General features: G+C 39.5%; 2 long non-coding RNA genes across 4 annotated transcripts; one reads left to right on the top strand and one right to left on the bottom strand.

The window, feature by feature from the left end:
• Positions 1–403: 403 nt before the first annotated feature.
• Positions 404–6,742, bottom strand: LOC143493439 (uncharacterized). The gene is made up of 7 exons (XR_013125419.1): positions 6,275–6,742; positions 2,581–2,770; positions 2,275–2,384; positions 1,869–2,074; positions 1,111–1,316; positions 862–1,021; positions 404–588 (listed from the first exon to the last, which is right to left on the bottom strand). It is a non-coding gene; the product is annotated as an uncharacterized LOC143493439 (long non-coding RNA).
• LOC143493440 (uncharacterized) lies at positions 3,439–12,448 on the top strand. 3 transcript variants are annotated; one of them, XR_013125422.1, is made up of 6 exons: positions 3,439–4,193; positions 8,041–8,208; positions 10,772–10,930; positions 11,044–11,104; positions 11,185–11,796; positions 11,880–12,448. It is a non-coding gene; the product is annotated as an uncharacterized LOC143493440 (long non-coding RNA). The 3 variants fall into 3 exon arrangements; XR_013125421.1 differs by having other exon boundaries at positions 11,185–11,313; positions 11,701–12,448; XR_013125420.1 differs by having other exon boundaries at positions 11,185–12,448.
• The last annotated feature ends 93 nt before the right edge of the window (positions 12,449–12,541 follow it).

Consider the following 12,541-nt stretch of genomic DNA (forward strand, 5'->3'; position numbering starts at 1 on the left):
TGGGCCAGAAGCTGACTACAAGGTGTGGGCCATATCTGGAACAGATCCAGACTCATTTCAGACAATAAAACTATTCTGGCCCAGATCAGGCCCACATTCTCCATTTTCATCTGGCTCGCTTTCCATGTGAATTGACAATATTGGGCAGACCGCTCCCGGTTCCAAGGAGGCACACTGCAGTGACAGATCCATGTCCTACTGACACTCAAATTCACTTAAAACTAGACAACCACTAGCCTTCATATTTCCCCATTATGACCGGCCTACACATTTGTAAAAGTATAATAAATTAACCTAAAAACTTTTTAATCATTCAGTGACATGTAGTTATGCAAAGAGGTGAAATCGCACCATAGCATGTCATCTGAAAGCAGAAAAATGAATGCAAACACTGGAATTAGTGCAAAATAATTTTATTTCCAAGCTACATCCAACCACAAATTTGGTGTGAATCTCACACACACTGTCTCTCCTGCCGCAACTTCCTCCCTCCTTCTCTGTCCATGGCTAAATGTAGCCATCTTTTCACGTAAAACTCTATTTCTTGGTTTGTGGCTTGTCTAGTGAGATGATTTTTTCTAACAGCTCCTGCAAAACAAAGAGCAAAACAAAAAAAGGAGATTATTTAGTAAAGCAAGTGTTATAGAAGCTTATCAACATTTCTAATCAAATTGGAAACGATACTTAAAAATGCACTACTGAACTCAAAATGTATATTTAAATCTACTTATTTAAATTAGCTGTTGCTTTTTATCTTTTTTTAAATGAAAAATGCTAACATTTTGCTTTACAGCATTAAGTAAATTTCAAGGAATTAGTTTATGGTAATCAAACAAGTCAGTAGTATAATACAGCACCTACCAGCAATCACATCCTTTAGGCACAAGCTGCTGAACGCCATTTTGCCGTTTATGCCCCGCCAGTTCAACTTCTTGGCTAGAGAGTTCGCCACAGTTCGCTTCATAATTCTCCACACAGTATCCTTCAGGTCCACCCCTCCATTAAGCCCCAAAGCAGTGATCTGCAAATAATTATGCACTCACTGTGTGTCCAAGATACAGACCTTTCATCAAGAATGTTCAGAAGGACATAAAAGTAACGCATTATTACCATTTTGTTTTTGAGCTCTGGTTCGTTTTTCAGGGCACTCTCCAGATGAAGCAATGACTCTGTATCTGCAAGCGGTAGAGCTCCTTCATCAAGATCTTGTTCACCTGGACCTCCTGAACTTCCTTGTATGGCCTCAAGAGTTCTCTGCATGATCTTCAATTGGTCCAAGATAATTTCCTGTTTTACAAGTAGATTTTGTAAAACAGCTGAAAAGCAAAAAGAACAGATAAGGACAATAAATGATAAGGGGTTAGACTTGGGATACAGATGTAAATAAATTGTGTATTATGTACTATAATATATGATAATACTACTACCCAGTAATTAAAAGCAGTGAAATTCATATTAATGTAGACGGTAAGAAATCTGGGGTTTGGTTCCCATGCTACACTGCTACAGCACTTTGTTAGTCGCTCTGGATAATGTAAATGCTACACTCCTTCGGCAAGACTCCTAACATTATTTTGATCTACCTTTAAAATGGGTAACCTTGTAAGTCACTCAGAATAAGATCATCTACCAACTGCCATAAATGTAAATGTTTCAGTATTTGCTCTGCTTCATTAGCCTGCTGAACACGATAGATTCAACATAGATTCTTTATCATCAACTCTTTATCTGACTATCATCAAAATGACATACGCAAAATTAGTACAGATCAAATCCAATGACACCATCCAAGCATGCAGTTATATAGTTAAACAGTAATAAGAACACTGACTTAGAACATCATATTTTAAACAAGTAAAATTACTCACAGGCAAAATCATGAGCGCTTTGAGACATTACATGTCCGGTCACGGGGGTCGCCGGGCCATGTCCGGTCACGGGGGTCGCCGGTCTCGGTTGAGTCAAGCTAGCCAATCCTGGGTTTGGGTGCATTATGATTGGTGGTGGCGGAAGTTTTCTGCTCTTTTTGCTCGGGAGGTCATCACTTTCACTGTCAAGAAGTCTTCTGTTGGGTCTTGAGAGGAACACATAGAAAACTAATAATAGTAATAGCAACAGGAAACAGCAATAGGAAAATAACCGTATTCAGTTCAGTAGATATATGCGGCTTTTAGCCCGGTGTGGCTTATACAACATTTTCCATTAAAAATGGAACTTTAAAGGTGTGGCTTATATTGAGGTGCGCTCTGTAGTCCAGAAAATACAGTAACTTACATCTTTTTTCTCCTGGATTTTTTTTGTCACAGTGTCATCTTCTTCAGCTGTATGGATGTTGGTCATGGCTTCTGCCTCAGGGAGCTTCAATAGTGCGCTGGTATAGTTGTCTCAAGGGAAAAAAGGGAAAAAAGGGAAAATTGTTAAATTAGTTGCGAGTACAGTTTGAATTCCTTAGACAGAAGAAACCCCTCACAATGCAAAATAATAAAAATAAAAAAAATTATTTGTAAATTATTTTAAATGTTTTAAATTTACCAGAGCTAAACTCTTAAGAATCTGCAAATAAATGCTTAATGTACATACCAGTTGAATATAAAATCTTTATACTGAACAACTCCCAATGGTCTCCAGGCTGATCTTGATTCCGTGTAGCTCTGATGATGTCACTCGTTTTAGATGTCAGAGGCCACCGACACATTGCCTTTTTAACCCAAATTGATGGGACAACTGCAACTTCGTTTGTTTGGAGAAATTCCACAATGTAATACATGATCTAAAATAGGGATGCAAATGATTAATCGACTTTCGATTAATTGTCGATTAAGACGTTACTCGATCAAAATGTATTAATCACGATTAATCATTAGAGAGCGCTCCTGTATTAACTTGAACAGAGCGTAAGAACGAGAGGTGAACACGTGTCGCGAAAGACCAGAGTGGAAAACAAAATGAAGCGGGCGAAAAGACGTGCGGTGTGGGACCATTTTGAAGCGTGTTCGGGAAACGAGGCAGAAACTGCGTAATCCAGAAAATCCCAAGGAGGGAAACTATTTTCCACGCAACTCAAACAATAGCACTGTTCTCTTCCCCTCCCCTGGCGCGCGCAGGCGCCGCTCTCCCAGTTTCACTTAAAGGGCCAAGTGCCTGTCTGTTAGAGAACTCGCTGCGAGGAGTAGTAGTCGCTACAATTTCAACATTGTTATTATGCAGAAGCGCCCCCTAGTGGGCCCGCCGGCGGGCCCAGCTCCTTTACGGCGATATAAAACATATTAAACATTAATGAATCTCCGAACAAAAGCGCTTAAATCAAAATTTCCTATCCCATCTACATGCCTACCGAGTTTCAGCCGTCTACGTGCAGCCGATCGCGAGATATCCGGCTTTGAAGTTGACCACAAAAGTGCACCCCGCGAGGGGGTCTCCCGACATATCCGTTTACAAAACATATTTATGTTGTGAAATGTCTTAATGTTTTGTCACCTAAAAATCGTTTACTAATAAGGCTTTAATTTAAGACCTTAACAGCGTAGATCCGTTGTGGTTAAGTACCTTAAAAAGCTTGCTCACCTCACTGCAAAATTTTCCAAAATCCGCTTCCTGAATGAGACACTCCGACAAATCTGCCCCCTAAGCGTCACAGAAGCATTCTTAACGCTGATTTGACCCCTCATTACAAAGCTGCAGCGGTTCTGCTTTGATTTGAGTGGTTTTTATTGGTCTAAAGTGGGGTAGTGACTTTGAATGACAGGTTTTACAACCTCTCCCACGGCGAGGTGCGAAGGGGAGGGGGGGAGGGTGAACCAATAAGCCCACAGAGACAAGCTGGCGCCTCAGAAGTGATTGAAAGCTGTTCTAACCAATAGTGTACATCCTTCCGAAGCTAACCAGCCCTCATATGACATGATTGGTCAAGTATATTTTTAAATTGAGCCCTCGGAAACTGGCGCTTCATTTCCAATTTCGGCCGCTAGCATAGCAACATAAGCTAACCCTTTGCTAACCTAAGCTAAGCTCCCCAGAACACACTGTTCGGCGAAACTGAAGCAGCCATGGATTATTTTGTTCGTTTTTATGCGGATTGTGGATACTTTTGAACATAAACGGATTACTTTGTGTGGAATATATGAGCAATTTTCGGAATTTTCGCCAACCCGGAAGTGAGACGGTACACCGGCTACGACGCGATTCTACGTACTGTGAGTAACAATGGATAATTTTTCATAAGCGATATTGTACAAAATATATATTCTAATACTAAACATTAACTAAGCGTTAGATTATAAACAGTTTTAGAGCGTTTGAGTGCTGCAGCACTCTGTATCGTGTCGGATGCTACCGGAGTTGGCTACGGTAACCTAGCTTATGCTGTCGGACTATATTGGACATAAATATGATATCATAACGTTCATATTTGGACATGAAATTTAGTCATTGGAATTTTCTGGTCTTGCTGTAATATGTGCAGCATTGTTGTTTGTCGTAGCTCCTCGGTTTCGTGTAAGGAATTTGTTGGCATGTTAGCTTAGTTGGCTAATGGTGTGTGTCGGGTGTGGCATATTTAGACATGGGTGTGGTGCACTTGACATACCTTGGATAAAGCTGAATAACTTTTCAATGCTTGCATGGATTTGCTCCATTTTTTCTGTGTTGTTAGAAAAGACCCTAGCGAAATTTATTGTAATTTCTGATACCACATTTGAATAACTATGTGAATATACATTCCAGTCATGTTCAAGTTCAAGTCAGCATTTGTGACATTCCTGGCATATTAGCATCTGCAATAGAGGCTCTAAAATAAACCAAATTATGTGAATATGATATTGAAGTGTATTAATATGTTCCCCCAACTGCCTACTTCAGTTTGAGCCATGAATGATAATTTTCCTATATGTACAACTTGAGATATCTAGTTTTAATGTGAACTATGTCAAAAATGTTAAAAATGGCCACCAGGCGTGCGAATCTGCAGTATAAGGTTAATTTAGGCAAAGAAGTCAAATGTTCTGTGTGTAATGCGGTATTGAAGTACAACAGTTCCACTAGCTCACTCAATTATCATTTGAACACCGTGCAGCTGTCCTGCATATCACCAGTGCACCTGGTCAAACTAAAATCACAGCTACACTGGGAAGGCGAGCGTTTTCGAAGCTCGCTACAAAAAAATACGAGTGAGCTAAAAACAAAGCTATCTACTGCTACTACTGTAGCCCTTACAACAGATTGTTGGACGGCTCTAACAACAGAAAGTTACATTACCGTGACGTGCCACTACACTTACGAGAACTGGCAGCTAAAATCTGCAGTGCTGATTACGACGAACATGTCGGATAGACACACCGCTGACAGTTTAACTGACAAGCTCAATGATGTTGTGGAAACTTGGGCACTCTCCGGTCGCGTTACAGCATGTGTTCACTACAAAGCTAGAAACATTGTCCAAACATGGGCTCAATAATATTCTGTTTGGCTCTCTATTTAATTTCTTCTTTTTTTTAAACATTTTTTTAAATGTCTAATGTTTCAAATTGAACTGAGCCAGTCCTTAATTTATTCCTTTTTTAAAACGAAAGAATGTATTTTGTTATACCATAAAAATTTCCTCATGCATAATTACTTGAGCAATATATAATATAATACAATATAATTATCATAATATAATATATACTTTTTGAACAAAGTGTTTTAACTACACTGCTCAAAAAAATAAAGGGAACACTTAAAAACAACACAATGTAACTCCAAGTCATCCACACTTTGTGTTCAGATAGGAAGCAACACTGATTGTGAATCAATTTCAACTGCTCTTGTGCAAATGGAACAGACAACATGTAGAAATTAGAGATTTTCAACTGATTTCAAAGATTTTTATTAATTGAGATCTAGGATGTGTTATTTTAGTGTTCCCTTAATTTTTTTGAGCAGTATATTTAGCTGATATTTTTAAATGCCCTATTGAAACACTGAAATTCAGGTGAAAAACGCCGCTTATCGATTAATCGAAAGTCGATCGATAAGATCAGTCAACTAACGATTAATGAATTAATCGATAATTTGCATCCCTAATCTAAAATCAAGCAAGCGCACACACACAAACAACTGTTTTGAGTCATTAAGCAACAACAGTAGGAATGGGTATCAAAACCGACGTTGTGTGTTTCACATCTTTTCAGTTTATGTTATTTTTGCAGCAAATAATGGAGAGTAGTATTCATAAGAATATCAATTGGCATCAATAAAATTGTGATATCTATTTACAACAAACAGTAATAATACTCACATACACAACTAAGAACAGCCAGTCAGAACTCGGTGTAGCTGCAGAGACCATGAATCACAGTTAAAAATATATAAAATAAAAATCTGTTGGCGCACCGCATATGTTAAGACAATTAGGATGAACCTATAAACCAGTCAGATGCCAAAATTAAAAACCCTACGTCAACCCCCATTTCCACATGCCTGATGCACACAGCCAGCCAATCAGACACTGTATTCTTTACAATGTTATGGTAATACTGTTGATCTGATGTGTAGTATATGCTAAGGGTGGCACTTGCAGCCAATACTCAGCTTTATTTAAACTTGCATATTAATAAAAACATAGTACCCTGTAAAGTAGCTCCTTTTAGGTATATTGTGACCAAAAATGTGAACCATAGCTTTACACTCATTTTATAATATCATTCTTCCTGTTGCTTGTGGGAGAAACGCTATGTTTGGAATATAGCTATTACTATTAATTGTATTTTTGGTCACAATATCTCAAATATTTAGGAGAACCCTGCATGTAGAAGTGGAATGACAACAAAACCAGACTCCACAGGTAACCTTGCACACTTCAGTACACCTTCAAACTCTAGGCCCAGTAGACAAGATAGATCGGACGCAAAACAAATTCCTAAATCTGTTGAACCAACAGGATAGTCAAAAAACTTCATGGCACACCTAAATTCTTTGCATACAATGTATTTCACTCCATCAAGGACAATAATATTCTGAACTAGGACAATTTTGCTATTCACTGTGATGCAGCAATCCCTCTCTGATGTGTTAATGATGAACTCATCCATTACCAGCTCTTTATACTGATTTAAAATGGTTCCTTCAAAAGTCTCAGGGACAGGACCACCTGAATGCTGCAATTTCAATGCAGTTCTAGGGGAGGGCAAAGTAACATCTGTGGAACAATTAATTTCCGATAGTCTTCGTATGACTTGGGACATTGAGTATCTAGGCTTCCTCACCATTTTCTTTAATTGCTTCAGGTAATTTTCAAACGGGAACCCTGAAAAAAGGTCCAAATGGCCATGAATCCTTACATCACCACAAAGGTGTGTCAACCCATGTATATTATAAACCAAAAACTCACGGCCATAGAGCTTCCCAAAATGATCAACAAATGACACCAGCAAAGTTTCTGCAAAGCTGTTCAACAACAAATAATATGAAGGACTAGCCAAGATGTAGATGCTCACAAATAACAACATAAAGTTCTGATAAATCTCAGTAGGCAACACATCTCTCAGAAATACTAAATTCTGATCCCAAAGAAATACTAAAACTTGTTGCCCACTCTCTCAAACAGCTGGCTAAATAATATTTGGGAGAATCATCATCATCGGAACTGTCACAAGATGACGTACTATCCCAGTTATTTCCCGACACACACATTGGATAATCTGACAACAAGTTATTTTCGGGGGACACTAAGGAAACATCTCCAGAACTTCTGCCCACATCTTCACTCAAAGATTCTAGTAAACTATTGACTCTTTTCTTAGCTGTCCTCCTTAAATTGCTGCTTGTTGTATTCCACCCATGTCTCTCCATTATGTACTTAACTGTTTCTTTTTCTGAAGAATATCCAGATACTCTGGAAGGCAAAAGAAAATAAAGTTTATTACCATTTTACTAATGCACTTTGGAACAAAGTTGGCTGTTAGATGGTTGCTAGATGACTACCTGGTATTGTGCATAATATTACGTATGTTTACAAACGTAACTACACAACTTCTGAGAGGGGGTTTAATCTCTTATCGGCAGCTGGCAGCAGGAAGGAGCAGCCAGTGACGGCAGCCAATCTCTACTGGCAGCAGGAAGGAGCAGCCAGTGACGGCAGCCAATCTCTACTGGCAGCAGGAAGGAGCAGCCAGTGACGGCAGCCAATCTCTACTGGCAGCAGGATGGAACTGCCAATGGCAGCCGCCTATTGTGAGTGTCGGGAAAATGTCTAATTGGCAGCTGGAATGAGCAGTCAGTGACAGCCGTCAATCACTATAACCTGTGTCCGTGGTGTCTACATTGGTAAGCAGCGGACCCTGTGCTCGTTCGTCTGGTCAACGTCACTCTGCAGTGGTGTTGCAAAGGTGGGAATGTCACAGTTGCTCCCTTTGCGCCGCGCGGTTAGTTACATTTCTGGCGAGGGCTGGCGTAAATTTTACGCAAAAACATACGTTGAGTGGATGCCGTCAAGATATTTATGATGCAAGTGTCTTTTTTGCCTTTATACATACTAAAATTACAGGAATGGAATGTAACATAACCGAGTACAAACTTTTTTAACATTTGTAATATTGATAGTGTTAGGTTGGTGTTAGCTAGATAGTTGAATATCACTGTCTGTCGTCACCATGAATCGGAGCTAGTGTCACCTTATTAGATGACTAAGCTAAGTAGCTAGCTAAATAGTTTTAATAATTTTCATGTTGTTAGAGGATTCGTTTTTCTGTACATAATGGGGGTTGGGTTGTCTTAATACTAATGAATACGTTGCTATAAAGGAAAAAACAAGGAAAGTCCATGTTGAGACAGGGGCGCAGATAGGAATTCTGAAGTGAGGGGGACCAAGCTGTATAATATATACGTTTATGCTTGTAGATCAGGGGTAATCAACTATATTTTTTGGATAGCTCCGACCTGGCGAACGTAATTAGTTGAGTGGGGGGGGGGGGGGGGGGGGGGGGCGAACGTAACACTCGTGACGGAGTGCTTTTTTCAATAGCGCTGAAATAAGTGAGGGGGACCAAGCTGGGGTGGGTTTCCCGAAACTCTTCGTAACTTACGTCGTTCTTAGAGTCGTTCGTAAGTTAAGAATCTCCGGACCCATTCGTAACTCACTAAGTACTTCTTAACTCGAAGCTCTCGTGCAGTTCTACTTCAAAAATGATAGAGGCGCTAATTTCACTCGCGCGGGTTTTAATCACGGCATTACTACCTTTGCGTTTATGTGTATAATTAGCCTAGTAGCCTATTTTCTTTTGAAGTATTTACATCGCATATACCACAATGTGTCAACAGAAATCAAATGTACTACTTTAAATTATTTAGCATTAGTTTATATCTTCCCAATATTTAATTAAGTCTCTCCGTTCGTCATCGTGCAGTCAACAGCGTTTCAGACTCAAAATTAATGTATTCTTTGCAAATAAATGGATACAAGTTGGCCTATTAAGCTTGTTTTAACTTAACCAATAAAATGGATTGATTAATCGGTAGCACATATAAGTAACTTGGATTAAGGCTAGCAATTGTGCTTGTGTGATGAACATAGCAGCTCTTCAGAGTACTGGCTTTGAATAGAAGACATAATTTAAGAAGACGACGTAATCCACGAAGCCATGTAGTTCGCCTGAATACAGAATTTTGCCCTTAGCTCCACGACGCAGTTACTGACCGCCCTCCGATTTTATGCCACAGACTGTTCTGCAGACTGTTGGTGATGCCCACGGACTAGTGATGTGTCGTTCGCGAACGATCCGGCTCTAAGAGCCGGCTCTTTGAAGTGAACGATTGGAACCGGCTCCACAATGGGAGCCGTTTTAGGATCCTATTTGGGAGCCGCTTTTTCCTTCAGTATTGCGCTTGTGCTCTGTAAGTGCCACAGTGCCACAGTTTTTTTCCAACATCGTTTTTATTTGTCCTTCGGTGCCTCGCTGTCTCTCCCTCTCCTTGCGCGCATTGCTCTGTTTCTGCCAGTGGTAGAGCATACTTGGCGCGTCGCGACCAGCGCGAGTGTCCGTGCGCCGAAAATGACGCAATCGCGGTGGCTCCGCCCCTGCGTGAGGACCCCCGTGCGAAGCGAGGTCGTGCACCTCTTCAGCGCAATAAACAAAGTTATGTATGCCGGGTTCATACGTACGTCACTTGCCATTTTCAATATTTCCCAGCACCTTAAACTTAAATATTTATACATAGCCTATACTCGAAATTATTCGCTTTTTTATCACATCGATTCAGTCAGACATCTATTTGTTGTGAAACAAAATACAGTTACATTTTCAAGTACTTTAGCACTTTTCAAACCTGGAGCACAATGCAACATTAATTTTCGTCAGGTAAAATCCTGTTTTTCCCTGTTTTTTAGGGGTGTTTCTTTATACTACCACCCATATCGTTTCAGACAACACTGCAAAGAACTTCTCCACTGCCCGCATGTCAAGCGTGTGCTCCACACATCTGACCAATCACACGCAGCTTTCAGTTAATAATGTGGTGGGAAAACACTGAAAAAAAAGTCTCCACTTTTTTTGTGGAAACGGCAGGCAATTGGCCAAGCTGTATTGCGTTCTATTTTGTGATAATTTAATAATTGGTTATAATAAAACTTTTATTTATAAAGCATTGTTATGCAGCATTTTTACTTAACAATGTCAATAATGAAACAAAATGTTATAAAATTAGGTTTTCAGTTTCTGCATTAACTGTACTCTTTAGATACATGTACAGTTTAGTGTTACAGATTTCTTTGTATGTATTCCTGTTTGTATGTTTTCAGAACTATGCATTCCCACATTAAACGAGTGGAGTGGATCCAGTGTGATTACTGTGATGGATGGTTGCACAGTGAGTGTGCAGGCGTTACCGTATCCACACTGTACAAGGACGCTCCATTTAGTTGTGGATGCCATCTCCCTATGCCTTACCCATATGAAAGGTGGAACCTCCTATCTAGATTACTAATGTAATGGGGAGATAGTGGTTAACTGGCACAAATGACCCTATTTGTGACCCTATTTCATTATCCTCACTTTGCCATTTGTATTGTAGAACACATGAAGCGTTGCGGAAAGGCCTGGTTGCAGACTTGATCGAGGACAGGGAAATTCTGGTATGAGAAGTAAATGTTCCAATGTTTAAATTTTGAAAGTTTGTTGTAAAACGTGCATTTCAAGTTATCAATTTCTACAGAAACTGCAAGATGATCTTTTATCTGGGACTGTAAAGTCACATCGACAGTTCCTTTACAACAACCCTACTTTCAATGTAAAAATGAAAGCTATGAATGAACGTCGTTTCTGCATTTTTGACGAAAAACAGGTAAAGCAATTGTCTTATCCTTGGTATTACTGCATGTAATCTTATAAATATTCTTGCATGTTTAGAATATGTACACTGACTTTCAGAAAGAACACCAACCCTTCTATGCCATTCCATGGTCCATGCGAGTCTGTGAATGTAATGAGTAGTACAGATAGGTCTAGAGGTATAAATGAATTTCCTGACACCTTTGTGATCAAATTGTGTATATGATTTCTGCTGGAGGAATGGCGCACATTATTGTACCAATGTAATAAATATAATAGTAATAATAATTCCAGCCAGTGTTTCCTTTAACCATTAGCTTGTCATTGTACCATGCTCAGCTAACCTGAGTGGACTCGGTTCAGTTGAAGAATAAAAATCATTATTATTAATTTTTTCCAGACTACTGCTATTATTGAAAAGGCATTCACAGTTTTAAAACTTGATAAGCGCGAGATCAGAAATGTCTCTTTTGTGCTTGATGTCATCACACCTGAGGTAAGGTCTTATTAAATCCATTTGAGCCTGCCAGTTTCTTCCTAAGTTACGGCAATGCTAAGTTGTACATTTTTCCCCTTAAGGTCACAATTCTTATTTTAAAGAAGCTGGAAGGGTTTAACCGTTACCAGGCGGAAATGACATTTGCACGCGATTGGGATCTCTGCAAGGATGTCGAGGAGTAGATGGTAAAGTAAGGTTCATTGTGAAATTGGTAATGGGTGTTTAGGTTTGAAATAATCATATTGTATACACTGTATGGACTTGATTAGGATTGGGACACTCGTTCATTTTTTTTTTTTCTGAAATCAAGAGCATTAAAATGAGTTTCCCCTTTTGTTAGTGTAACTGTCTCTTCTGTCCAGGAATGGTTTTCTACTAGATTATGGGGCACTGCTGTGAGGATTGTCTTATATTTGGCGACAAGAGTTTTGGATGATTGCAACCCCATTTCGTCCACAACCCACCAGCTCAATCTTTAGACATACATTTGTGGAGACATATGCTCCCAATATTCTCCAGATATTTTTTGTTGAACATGTGGATAAGTGTGGTAATAAAATTTTTGAAATAGAACTATTGTTGTCCAGTTCCTGAAATTAAGCCCATTACACTTCATTTTTGTCCTAAGATATATAAACAGATTAAAGGACTGATCATTATCAGTATGTTACGGTGGGTCAGCCCAGAAGCCACCAGAGGGCGCGTGCACACACAGGGCCGGCGCCAGGACATATACAGTGAG

This window comes from Brachyhypopomus gauderio, unplaced genomic scaffold (genome assembly GCF_052324685.1).
Source record: "Brachyhypopomus gauderio isolate BG-103 unplaced genomic scaffold, BGAUD_0.2 sc86, whole genome shotgun sequence".
Taxonomy (NCBI): Eukaryota; Metazoa; Chordata; class Actinopteri; order Gymnotiformes; family Hypopomidae; genus Brachyhypopomus; species Brachyhypopomus gauderio.